Consider the following 10,896-nt stretch of genomic DNA (forward strand, 5'->3'; position numbering starts at 1 on the left):
CAGGAAACAGCATTGAAATCCATTAACGAAGCCCAATTCACATTGCTGTTCACAATCTTTAGATGAAAAACGTTAAGATCTGGTTTCAGAGCTAAGTGTCAAAATCAAACCCTAAACTAAAATGGGTTAAATCAAACATGTGACACGGCAGTTTGACACGGATGGTAAAATGTTTCCATCTAGAGATGGTGACAATTTATTGATCCGTCAATTACTCCCACCAAATCCAAGCATCAGTAACACACTTTATAGTCACCTGGAACAACTACAAAAGACGTCTAACTTCTACGTCATGGCAAAAGACCGAAGGGCTAGAGCTCAGGCAGTCGCTGGTTCGGATAAGTAAGTAAGTAAGATCCGTCAATTAACAATGACTTTCCTTTGCCAAATGTTTTGTGTCATCTTAATTTCTATTGATTTTGAATTCAGAAAAGTGAGTGGAGCAGGCACTTATGTTGATAATAACAAGAAATTAAGTGATTAAGAATAGGGAAAGTGCCAGAAGACACATCTCTGATCTCTGTTGTCTTCTGGAACTTTCCTACTCACTTCATTTCTTGTTATAGATTTTTAATGAGACGGTGCTACTGATTTTTCTTCTCGTGACCCTCTCTCTGCTTTGATCTCGTTCTCTGCCAGGATGAACTCTGACATTGGGTTTAACCAGTTTACTGCCGTACTCTGGAAAGTCATGTGTTTAAAAATTTGGCCAGAAAATTCGTCCTTCAAATTCGACTAATTTAATAATAAAAATAATAATAAATAATCAATTTATATAGCGCCTAACCATCCATGTTAATCGTGCTCTGCTGCGCTTTACATAATATAAAAAAATAAAATAAATAAAAATCACGACACTACATAATAAGCATGCATACAGAAACAAAATCTAAGCAACATCTATTTCATTAAAAAATAAGCCTTACAGAACAACTCAGTCTTCAGACATTTCCTGAAAGATGATAAATTTTCACAGGACTTTGTCCGAGGACTGAGTGCGTTCCATAGGCATGGAACAATGGATAAATTTAAACAACCTCACCTTGGCAACAACTCAAAAACCTGGGATTTCAAGAAAGACCTCGCGAGGTCCCAGGTTTTGAGAGTTATTGCAAAGATGAGGGTTGTTTAAATTGATCAATATTTGAAGGAAGAGTTTTCTGGCCAAAATTTTAAATACAAGTTTTTCCAGAAATAATGGCAAGGCAAAGAAATGTTGAGTTTTTCTGTTGTGTGAGCAATCATATTAATTGTCCTCCTTCAAGACATATTAATCAAATTCACACGCCACATGTGTAAGAATGTAAATTCCATGTTCAGTGTCAGTGACACAACAACATAATACCACACAGAGGTAGTGGGTAACAAATAAATCTAACTATCTGTGCCAAGGCACTAACATTGTCACAAATCTGTGTAGCTGGAAAAAAAAGTTGGATTTTTTATTTTACCTAATAATGTTCAGAACGCCTTTCCATAATTATTTGAGAATCCTAGGTGCAATTGAATAGCACATTTTAACAACATATATGACAGATATTGTTAGGGTTTGGTTTGTTTTTTGTGTGTGTGTGTGGGGGGGGGGGGGGGGGGGGGCGTCTCTTCTGTAAAATTTTGTCAAATCAGTTCCACAGTTACAGAATGACGCAATCGATATTTATAGTTCCAATAAGTATTTGGTTTAACTTAAAACGTTACGCGTCGGTTTACAGCATGCTTTGATGATTTATAAAATGGAGTGACAGATGAAAAGATGTAAATGAAATTTTAATGGAATGTAAGTCGGTGATGCTGTTTAAAGCATTGCATAAAATTAAAAAACATAATAATAATAATAATAATAATATTAACAATGTAATTATATAGATTCTTTACAAGGTGATAAATTAAATACTAAAGCAAAGCGTGGGATATATTATTATTGATTAAAAAATACTATCATCATCATAATTATCATACATATCTTCATGTAAATTAATAAAATAATAATTTTGTTTTTGTAATTGAGCTTTGAACTCTCACCGCATTAGTTTTCATGTCAAAATTTCACCATTTTTCACAAGCACACCTTTACTTCACCAATGAGACATTGATAGTTCCTATGCTGCTCTGCCAAATGTTTCCCCAGCTCTGGCTGGCAAAATAATAACAAAACAAAAGTTACCCATGCACATAATATGAATCTGTAACCTTGTTTACAGTCGGTACCAGAAACACTATAATAGTTGATCATCTCAGTGGCTGGCTTTAAAAAAAAAAAAAAAATCCGAGTAAAAACAAAACAAACAAAAAAAAAAACAGTAGAATATAATGAACAAAAATGAATGTAACAGCTTAAAAAACAACAAAAAACCAAACACGGAACTCTTCGGGCTCAAAACCCTTCTTCAGCTAAAAACAAAAATAATAAAAACATCACTTAATTCCAGACTTACAGCAGAAATGTATTTGCAAAATAGTTTTCCGACATCTGTCTGGAATTTAAGTGATGTTTGTCTTTATTGTTTTTATTATTAACTGAAGAAGAGTTTTGAGCCCGAAATGTTCAGTGTTTGGTATTTTGCTCTTTTTCGAAAGATTTTATATTCAATTTAGTTCATTATCTTCTACAGTCCACAACTACTAGCGGCTTAGTATCACTTATCAAAAAAAAGGTATGACACAAACTGCTGCGTTATTTGTTTTTAAGGATTTTACAGTGCTTGCGACACATTTAGGTCCTTTCAGCGACAGTAAAAAGGAAGAAAATAGGATAGTCAAAAAATTGTATATTGACAATTGAAAAAAAAGTAAAACAAAGGGAAAGGATTCAAATAGGGAACAGATGTGCACACTATCAGTGTTCTTAGTTTGAGATCGCCTAAAAGTCTCATCCAGACATAAGCACATGTTCCAACTAAGAGGAACACAATCAAATGTTTACAAATCATTATATATGTGAAAGAAAAAAATAATACAGTACATAACAAAGAGATGATTTACAATGAAAAAAATATCATCTCCATAAACTAACTATACATTTAACTGTTTCCCTTCCAGCCAGGGTATCCGGCCAGGGCCAGGACAAAACCAAGTAATCTCATTCCAAGACAAAGACAAAAAGCAAGTTGAAAAAACAGATATAGGAGGATAGAAGACACATTAAATACCTCCCTGCCAATTATGGGAGGTCAGGAACCCCACCCAGCAAACCTCTTCCGATCTCTATCATAACAATCTGCAAAGTGAATGACACTCATCTAAAGATTCTGTAAGGATCACATATAGTACACAGGCTCAATGCGTCGCAGGCTTACACAATTCATGCAGTAATACAATTATTATTCTCATCTGTTAAACTGAGCATTCATGACAAATTTGTAAATATTATACTTTAACAATCAATGACAAAAGGCAAAATTACAAGCAGTATAAATATACCTTTTTCAACAACAACAATAATAATAATAATAATAATAATAATAATAATAATAATAATAATAATAATAATAATAATAATAATAATAATAATAATAATAATAATAATAATAATAATAATAATAATAATAATAATAATGAAAATAATATCTATACAGGAATATTACCGCTTTCATTGACTGTACAGCAATTGCATATCAATCCTATACAATAACAATTAACAAAATAACAGTAACAAAACAAAGTAAAAATACAATAACAGCCTTATAAATGAGTAGTGGAATTAACAACAAATGATAAACAATTTGAAATGACATCATTCCATCATAAGTAAAAAAAAATTTTTTGCTCTGTTTCAATGCAATATTAAGACATTAAGAACTGCGAGTCTTTAAAAATGAAGAATATGAATGTGCTACAAACAGCACTTAAGACTATCAATTCGTCAGACAATACTACAGGTGTAAACAAAACATCACCAAAAAAAAAAAAAGAAAAAATCAAGGAAAAACGTGATTTTAGAAGTTCTGCCAAGACTTATTATGTTTTAGAATATTTATTTTTTTTAAACCCGGGGAAAATCCTGATAAAAAACTGGAGTTGGCAGCTCAAGAAATGCCTTCAAATTAGCTATTCTGTCATTGTTCCACCTAATACTAATAAATAATAATGTGAAATTGAATGTAAGCTTCAAATTAATTACAAAAACAGATCAAATGAACGTTTCGGGTTTCCCCTTTATCAACGAAACAGGATGAATGAAACACCACAGATGAATGAGATGATGTGGTAGTGGCGTAGTTAAGATGAATTTTTTAAAAATAATTTTTATTCATCTTAACTACGCCACTACCACATCATCTCATTCATCTGTGGTGTTTCATTCATCCTGTTTTGTTGATATTCGGGGAAACCCGAAACGTTCATTTTACCCGTTTTCGTATATTAAATTGAAGCTTACATTCAATTTCACATTATTATTTATTTCTTCGAGCTTCAAGCAGCACCATTTACATCGCCTAATACTAATGAGACTAAGAAAAAAATAAAATAATCAAATCGCCAAACAAGTATTCTGACCACGTAACTCTCTAGTTATATTTCACAAAACCTAAACCACAATCTAGTAAAATTTTACAAGAGATCCTGAAAAGTGTCATTTTTTCCCCCCAACACTACTCTTATTATTTCATTTTTTTTTTTTTTAGTGGACTCAACATCCAAAGAAAGAACACCAGGTCATCATGTGGTAGGTTGAGTTTAAAAAACTATGGAGAATCCAATGAAAAATAAATAATTGTTTTCATTTTGTGTTGCCCAATACATTCAAAAATTTATACCAAAAAGAAAATAAAAATTATAAGTTCCATGACCCCAACTACTTGCTAAAGACAACAAATTCCAGAAAAGAGCCTATAAAAAACAAAATGGATAAAAGTAGTGTCTACGCTGAGATTCAAATTTCAAACTCATTTTGATCTTATACAGGTGAGTGGCTTTACACCTACAACCATCCAAACCCTCTCCAAAATTACAGATTAAAAAAAAACAACTTTGTCCTGAGTTACAATAACTTTAATGTAAGTTAAAAGAGTTTCATTTCATTTTTTTGATTCTGTAATGTAAGTTGTAGGACATGAATGAAGGGTCTTAAATTATGAACACACACTTAGATGAAATATTCTTGCAAAACAACCGTTCATTTTAAACAAAATTCAACCTCGGATTAAAAATACCATGGCTATGAGTGGAACGCTAAATGACACACAAAATCAATTATAGAACAGACACGGGTGACCAAACCCCATGAATCAAGTATTACGCCTGGTCAACTCAACAACAAATTATAAATCAGACAGCCATACAATCTTCAGCCTGAAGCTTTGGCCTTAATGGAAGAAGAAGAAGAAAATCTAAATTTAAAATGGTCAGGATTTTAACATTTCCTTGCAGTGAATTTTACATTTTTCTTTTTCGTAAATAAAGTCGAGTCAAGTTAGATAAAAAAATTCATGACATAGACTTGAACTCCCATTTCAGTGCCAAGCATATAATACTTGACTGGGGCAATTCCGTCACACCATTTAACAAGACCACTGAACTCAAAAGGGAAGTACTCAAATGTTGTGTACTCACAAAAATGTATTCTCCCCCACGACATCTTTGGCTAAGTATTATAAATATCATCATTATCAAATTGATTATTGAAATTGATAAGTGGTAATTAAAAAAATAAAAAAATAATAATAATAAATTTATACAAGGCAAACATATTTTTCTTTATTTTCATGGTATTACAAAATTGTAAACGGCACTACTGTGATGATTATGATTGTAATTTAAGTTAATAGTGATTTGCACACACCACCAAAACTTTGTGAAAGTTATTCATGCAATAATGACAACAACATTCACTCCCAGACAAGCCTGCCATTGGCATCGACATCTAATAAATAAATAACTTTGCTTTTCTTTTTTTATTTTTAAAAATACAAAAATACCAGAATTTAAATCTAAAAATCTGTATCAATCTCAAATGTGAGGTTCCCGCATTTTATTTCTTAAAAATAAATATATTAATAAATAATAATTCTAAATGTTTAGATTAGATGTATGACAGTGCAATTTGGAAGTATTCATTGGTGTGTAAAATAAAAAACACGTTCCATCAATTTTCCAAACATGCACTAGAGAGATAAAAATGGAGAAAAGAAGAAAAAAATCACAAGTTTTGGCCTTCTAAATATAAAAGCTGTTGTTTTAAATTTTATTATTCGTACAAGGCAGGCCTTCACTCATACACTTCAAAACAATCAAAATTTCAATATCAACAGTTATAAATACTACGTAAGTACATAAACGGTGGAAAAGTGAGTGGCTGTGACGAAAAAGATCTAAAGGGTAGATAGATGATACAGGCTAAATGAGCCCATTTGTTTGTTTTGTTAAAAGGGTTTTATAGAGCTTGTGCCCGAAAAGGTAATATCAGTACATGGGTTAACTTTATCGATTTGAAATTCGGGCTTTTATGCCCCGAAGAAAAAGTACAATAAAAAGACCTGCAGATCTGGTTTGAAAAAGTTATAGAAAATTATTAGAAGATCCACGATTCTTTGTCTTATAAACTTGCAATGCCAAGTCTTGCCTAGCCAGATCCCCTTCAAAAGGGATTTTTAATGCAGTACTATGAAATGTTATTGAAATCACCCGATGCCGTATTGATGGTCACTGGCGATTTTAACCAATGTAACGATTTTACTCTCCCGGGACTTCATCAATACGTGGACTGCGAGACAAGGGACAAAAAAACATTAGATTTATTCCTGTGTAATATTAAAAATAGTTATAAATGTTTACCCCGTGCCCCATTAGGTTTATCTGACCACTGCATGCTCTTGCTATCTCCCACCTACAGCCCTGTTTTTAAACGTGTAAAACCAGTAAAGAAAAGTGTACAGATCTGGAACGGAAGTGTGTGCGAAGATTTGCGTGGTTGTTTTGAATGCACTGACTGGAATGTTTTTATCGAATCATGTGATAGTGTGGATGAGCTGAATGACTGTGTGAGTGAGTATTTAAAATTCTGTGAACAGCTAGTGTCTTGTAAAAAAGAAATAAAATATTATCCTAACAACAAGCCTTGGATAACAAAAGATCTAAAACTTTTATTGAACCAAAAGAAAACTCTCTATACTAGTGGAAACAAAAAAGATCTGAAAACAAAACAAAAAGAGATAAAGAGGGTAATATCTAGTTGTAGAGACAAGTACAAAAATAAAATTGAAAAATGCTTTTCTTCTGGGGATATACGGGACACGTGGCGGGGGCTTAAAACTGCTGTGAACTATAATCCAAAGCCCACGATTATATCAGAAGATATCGAAATTGAAACTTTAAATAAATTTTATTCACGTTTCGACACAGCAAACACATTTGATATTGAAAATGAAAAACATAAATTAGACAGGGCTTTGGAAGATGAAATGACTATTGAGGTCAGTGAAGAGGAAACGAGATTCGTATTTTCGAAACTAAATGAGAGGAAGGCTGCTGGGCCGGATGGATTGAAAGGAAAACTATTAAAAGAATGTGCCCACCAGCTTTCCCCCATTTATACACATATTTTTAACTGGTCCCCCCTCCAATGCGTTTCGATCCCTGAAATTTGGAAAACTTCAAAAATTATTCCTGTTCCAAAAAAAAGAAAAACTTGAAACTATGAACGATCTCAGACCTGTTGCACTGACTTCAATAGTCATGAAATCTTTAGAAAAACTTGTTCTCGTTAAAATTAGGAATCAGTTTATGCCATTGAGTGATAGTCATCAATTTGCTTACAAACCAGGACGTGGCGTAGAGGATGCCATTTTGCTGTTTACAAACAACATCTACAGGCATCTAGATCACGCTAGGAGCTATTGCAGATTGCTTTTTGCAGATTTTTCTTCAGCGTTCAATACAATGCAACCTCAGTTGGTTGTTCAAAAATTGACTAGTCTGAATTTAAACAAGTATATAATTGCTTGGGTGCTCGAATTTCTTACGGAGAGAGCACAATATGTTCAATTAGGACAAAACAAATCTTCCTGTATAACTACAAATACTGGTGCTCCTCAGGGTTGTGTATTGTCCCCTGTATTATTCACAATATACACGAATGACTGTAGAAGTCAAAACCTGAGTGTACCTTTAATAAAGTTTGCAGATGACACCGCTCTTCAAGGCCTCATAACAAATGGCAACGAAGTGGCTTATAGGCAAGAAATTGATAGATTTGTGTCTTGGTGTGATGCCCACCACCTAGAGCTTAACATATGCAAGACAAAGGAGCTAGTGATTGACTTTAGGAGAGTGAAGGAACCGATAGAACCGTTAAAATTAAAGGACCAATTCGTCCAGCGAGTTCCTCACTACAAATACCTTGGTGTAACGATTGATGACAGGCTCAAGTGGGATGAACACTTGAAAATAATTAGGCATAAGATGTGAAGACGTACATATTTTTTATCAAAACTCTCTCAGTTTAGAATAGATAAAACCCTCTGCACATTATTTTATAGAGCAGTAATCGAAAGTGTTTTGTCATTTTGTATAACAACTTGGGGAGGCAATTGCTTAGCAGTGGAAAGGAACAAAATAAATTCAAATATTAAAAAATCCATTAAACGCTATATAAATGATGTTGACGATGTAGATCTTTTATACGAGAAATTTTGTATAAATAAAATAACTAAAATATTAAATGACCAGTATCATCCACTAAGACCATCAATTATTATGTCAGAAAGAAGTGGTCGCCCTTTTTCTATTTCAACGAAAACAGAGAGACACCGAAAATCTTTTCTGCCGTCCAGTATTAGGCTTTATAACAACAAGCAATAATCATTTTATATAATTATTTCTCATTTTTACTTTTTAAAAATACAAATATTAATTTATTATTTTATTTGTTTTGCAATCTTTTCAATTTTCAATTTATAGTGACAGTTTTAACTATTTTACAGTGTTTGAAATTATTCATATTATAAAGCGCAGCTCTGGTTATAGAGCTGCTCCTTTTTTATATATATACATCCTATTTCCATTGTATTTTTATCTTATGTGTAAATTATAACACGTCTGTACAAAAAATTTCCTTTTTGGGATGCAATAAAGTATTATTATTATTATTATTATTATTATTATTATTAAACGTACAGACATACATCAATGTTCATTGATTCATTTCTTTGTTCGTTCATTCATTCATTTATATATTCTATTCTGAGGACTCTCTACACTCCAAGTGAGGGTGCAGATGTATGACCTTCGTGTCAGTTTACATCATATTTTTGGGTCTCACATTAGGAGTTAAACCCCTAAATACCTAGAAATTACCCCTAAATACCTAGAAATTACATTTATTATATAAAAAAATTTTCTCTGAAAAAAAAAAAATAAATACCATTTGGAAGCCATCTTTCTTGTCATAGCCACTCAACAATTCCAGTCAAAATTGAGGCATATGCCTCTTTGTTTTGTATGCATGGGATATGAGAAGAGAAGAAGCAGTGAAGGAGAAGGGGGGGGGGGGGGGGGGGAGAGAAGGGAGGGGGAGTGTATGAGGAAAGATGTAGGAAATGATGAAAGAGAACATGAAACAATACTGAATGTAGAGAGAACGATTGGGTTGGCAGAATAGTGTATAATGAACCAGACTGCTGTTTACTGATATCAATACTGATATTACTTTTGTGTTGTCCAAAGGCACCTAAAGATATGTAGTAAATAGAAGAGAGAGAGAGAGGGAGAGAGAGAGAGAGAGGGAGAGAGAGAGAGAGAGAGAGAGAGAGAGAGAGAGAGAGAGAGAGAGAGAGAGAGAGAGAGAGAGAGAGAAGAGAGAGAATAATATAATCTCAGTGAATCATTTTGTTACCAGCAATACAGCAATATCTGCATTGAAAGAACATAATTCAATAAAATAAGAAAAAAATTAAATGCTCTAAAATATCTACGGTCACTTGAAAGAGAATTTTTTTTTTTTTAATTATAGTTTTTCGTTTCCTTGTTTTTAATAATATCAGTGATCTTACCTTAGTAAGTAAAATTAGTACTTTCTTAAATCAAGCGGTAATTTCATTGTTCTCGCAGCAGTGGAGTGCAATTTTAATTTGATTGAAAATGTTACAACAAATCACCTTATAACCGGGATAAAAAAAGAAGACAAAATTCTTACTCAGGTGTTCCAATGCAGATCCAATGTATGAAAGTCTCCTCAAAGAATATATAGACTTTATTAAAGACAAATAAATTATCCCATAATTTTCAAAACTCATCTGTTTACTTTTTCTCACTTTTTAAAAAAATGTCCAAACCAAGTTTCGATTAGCAAACAAAGTCACTGTTTCCTGTAGGACCTTTTAATTTTCACTTTAAAAATGAATTATTTTAATACACAAAGAGATCTTATATACACTGGAATCCCGATAAAGCCAATGTTGTCAAATCAGAAAGATTGGTTGACTTTAAGCAAGGTTGACTTTATCCACTATCAACTGAACATACTTAGATAGAGAACAGAAACTTTGGATTCAACAAGAGAGATGGACGTTAAGCAGAAGTTCACTTTAAGAGTGTTGACTTTATGTGAATTCCACTGTAATAAAAGAATACTTCTGTCTCAGTAACTTTTAGAAAAACCTGTTTATAAAATAAGATACTCCAAAGACTATATGTCTTGAGATTTGTTGTTTTTATTTGTTTTTGTTAATTTATAAAATTATCATTTAAATACCATCCGCATAACAGACATAATTTGTATAATGGTTGTATCGGATACAATGCATTACCAAGTGCGTTTGTATATCTTTTACTTCCTTTATCTGGTCCTGTATTTTGCCTGGCAAGAATAGATATCCGATCTTGGCAAGAAGCTTCATGGCTAAAGAACCCAAGAAAGGAGATAAAGGGTGGCTGCGAACAGACTTTACGCAACAAAAT

The 10,896-nt window shown here is 32.6% G+C and overlaps 1 protein-coding gene across 1 annotated transcript in view; it reads left to right on the top strand.

Annotated features, from left to right (window-relative positions):
• Window positions 1-10,896, top strand: part of LOC144976691 (1,25-dihydroxyvitamin D(3) 24-hydroxylase, mitochondrial-like) — a 234,926-nt gene that overhangs the window by 598 nt on the left and 223,432 nt on the right. The gene's annotated exons all lie outside the window — the stretch shown is intronic.

The sequence above is a fragment of the Berghia stephanieae genome, chromosome 7, assembly GCF_034508935.2.
Source record: "Berghia stephanieae isolate SIO BIC M18660-M18661 chromosome 7, UCSD_Bste_1.3, whole genome shotgun sequence".
NCBI classification, from domain to species: domain Eukaryota; kingdom Metazoa; phylum Mollusca; class Gastropoda; order Nudibranchia; family Aeolidiidae; genus Berghia; species Berghia stephanieae.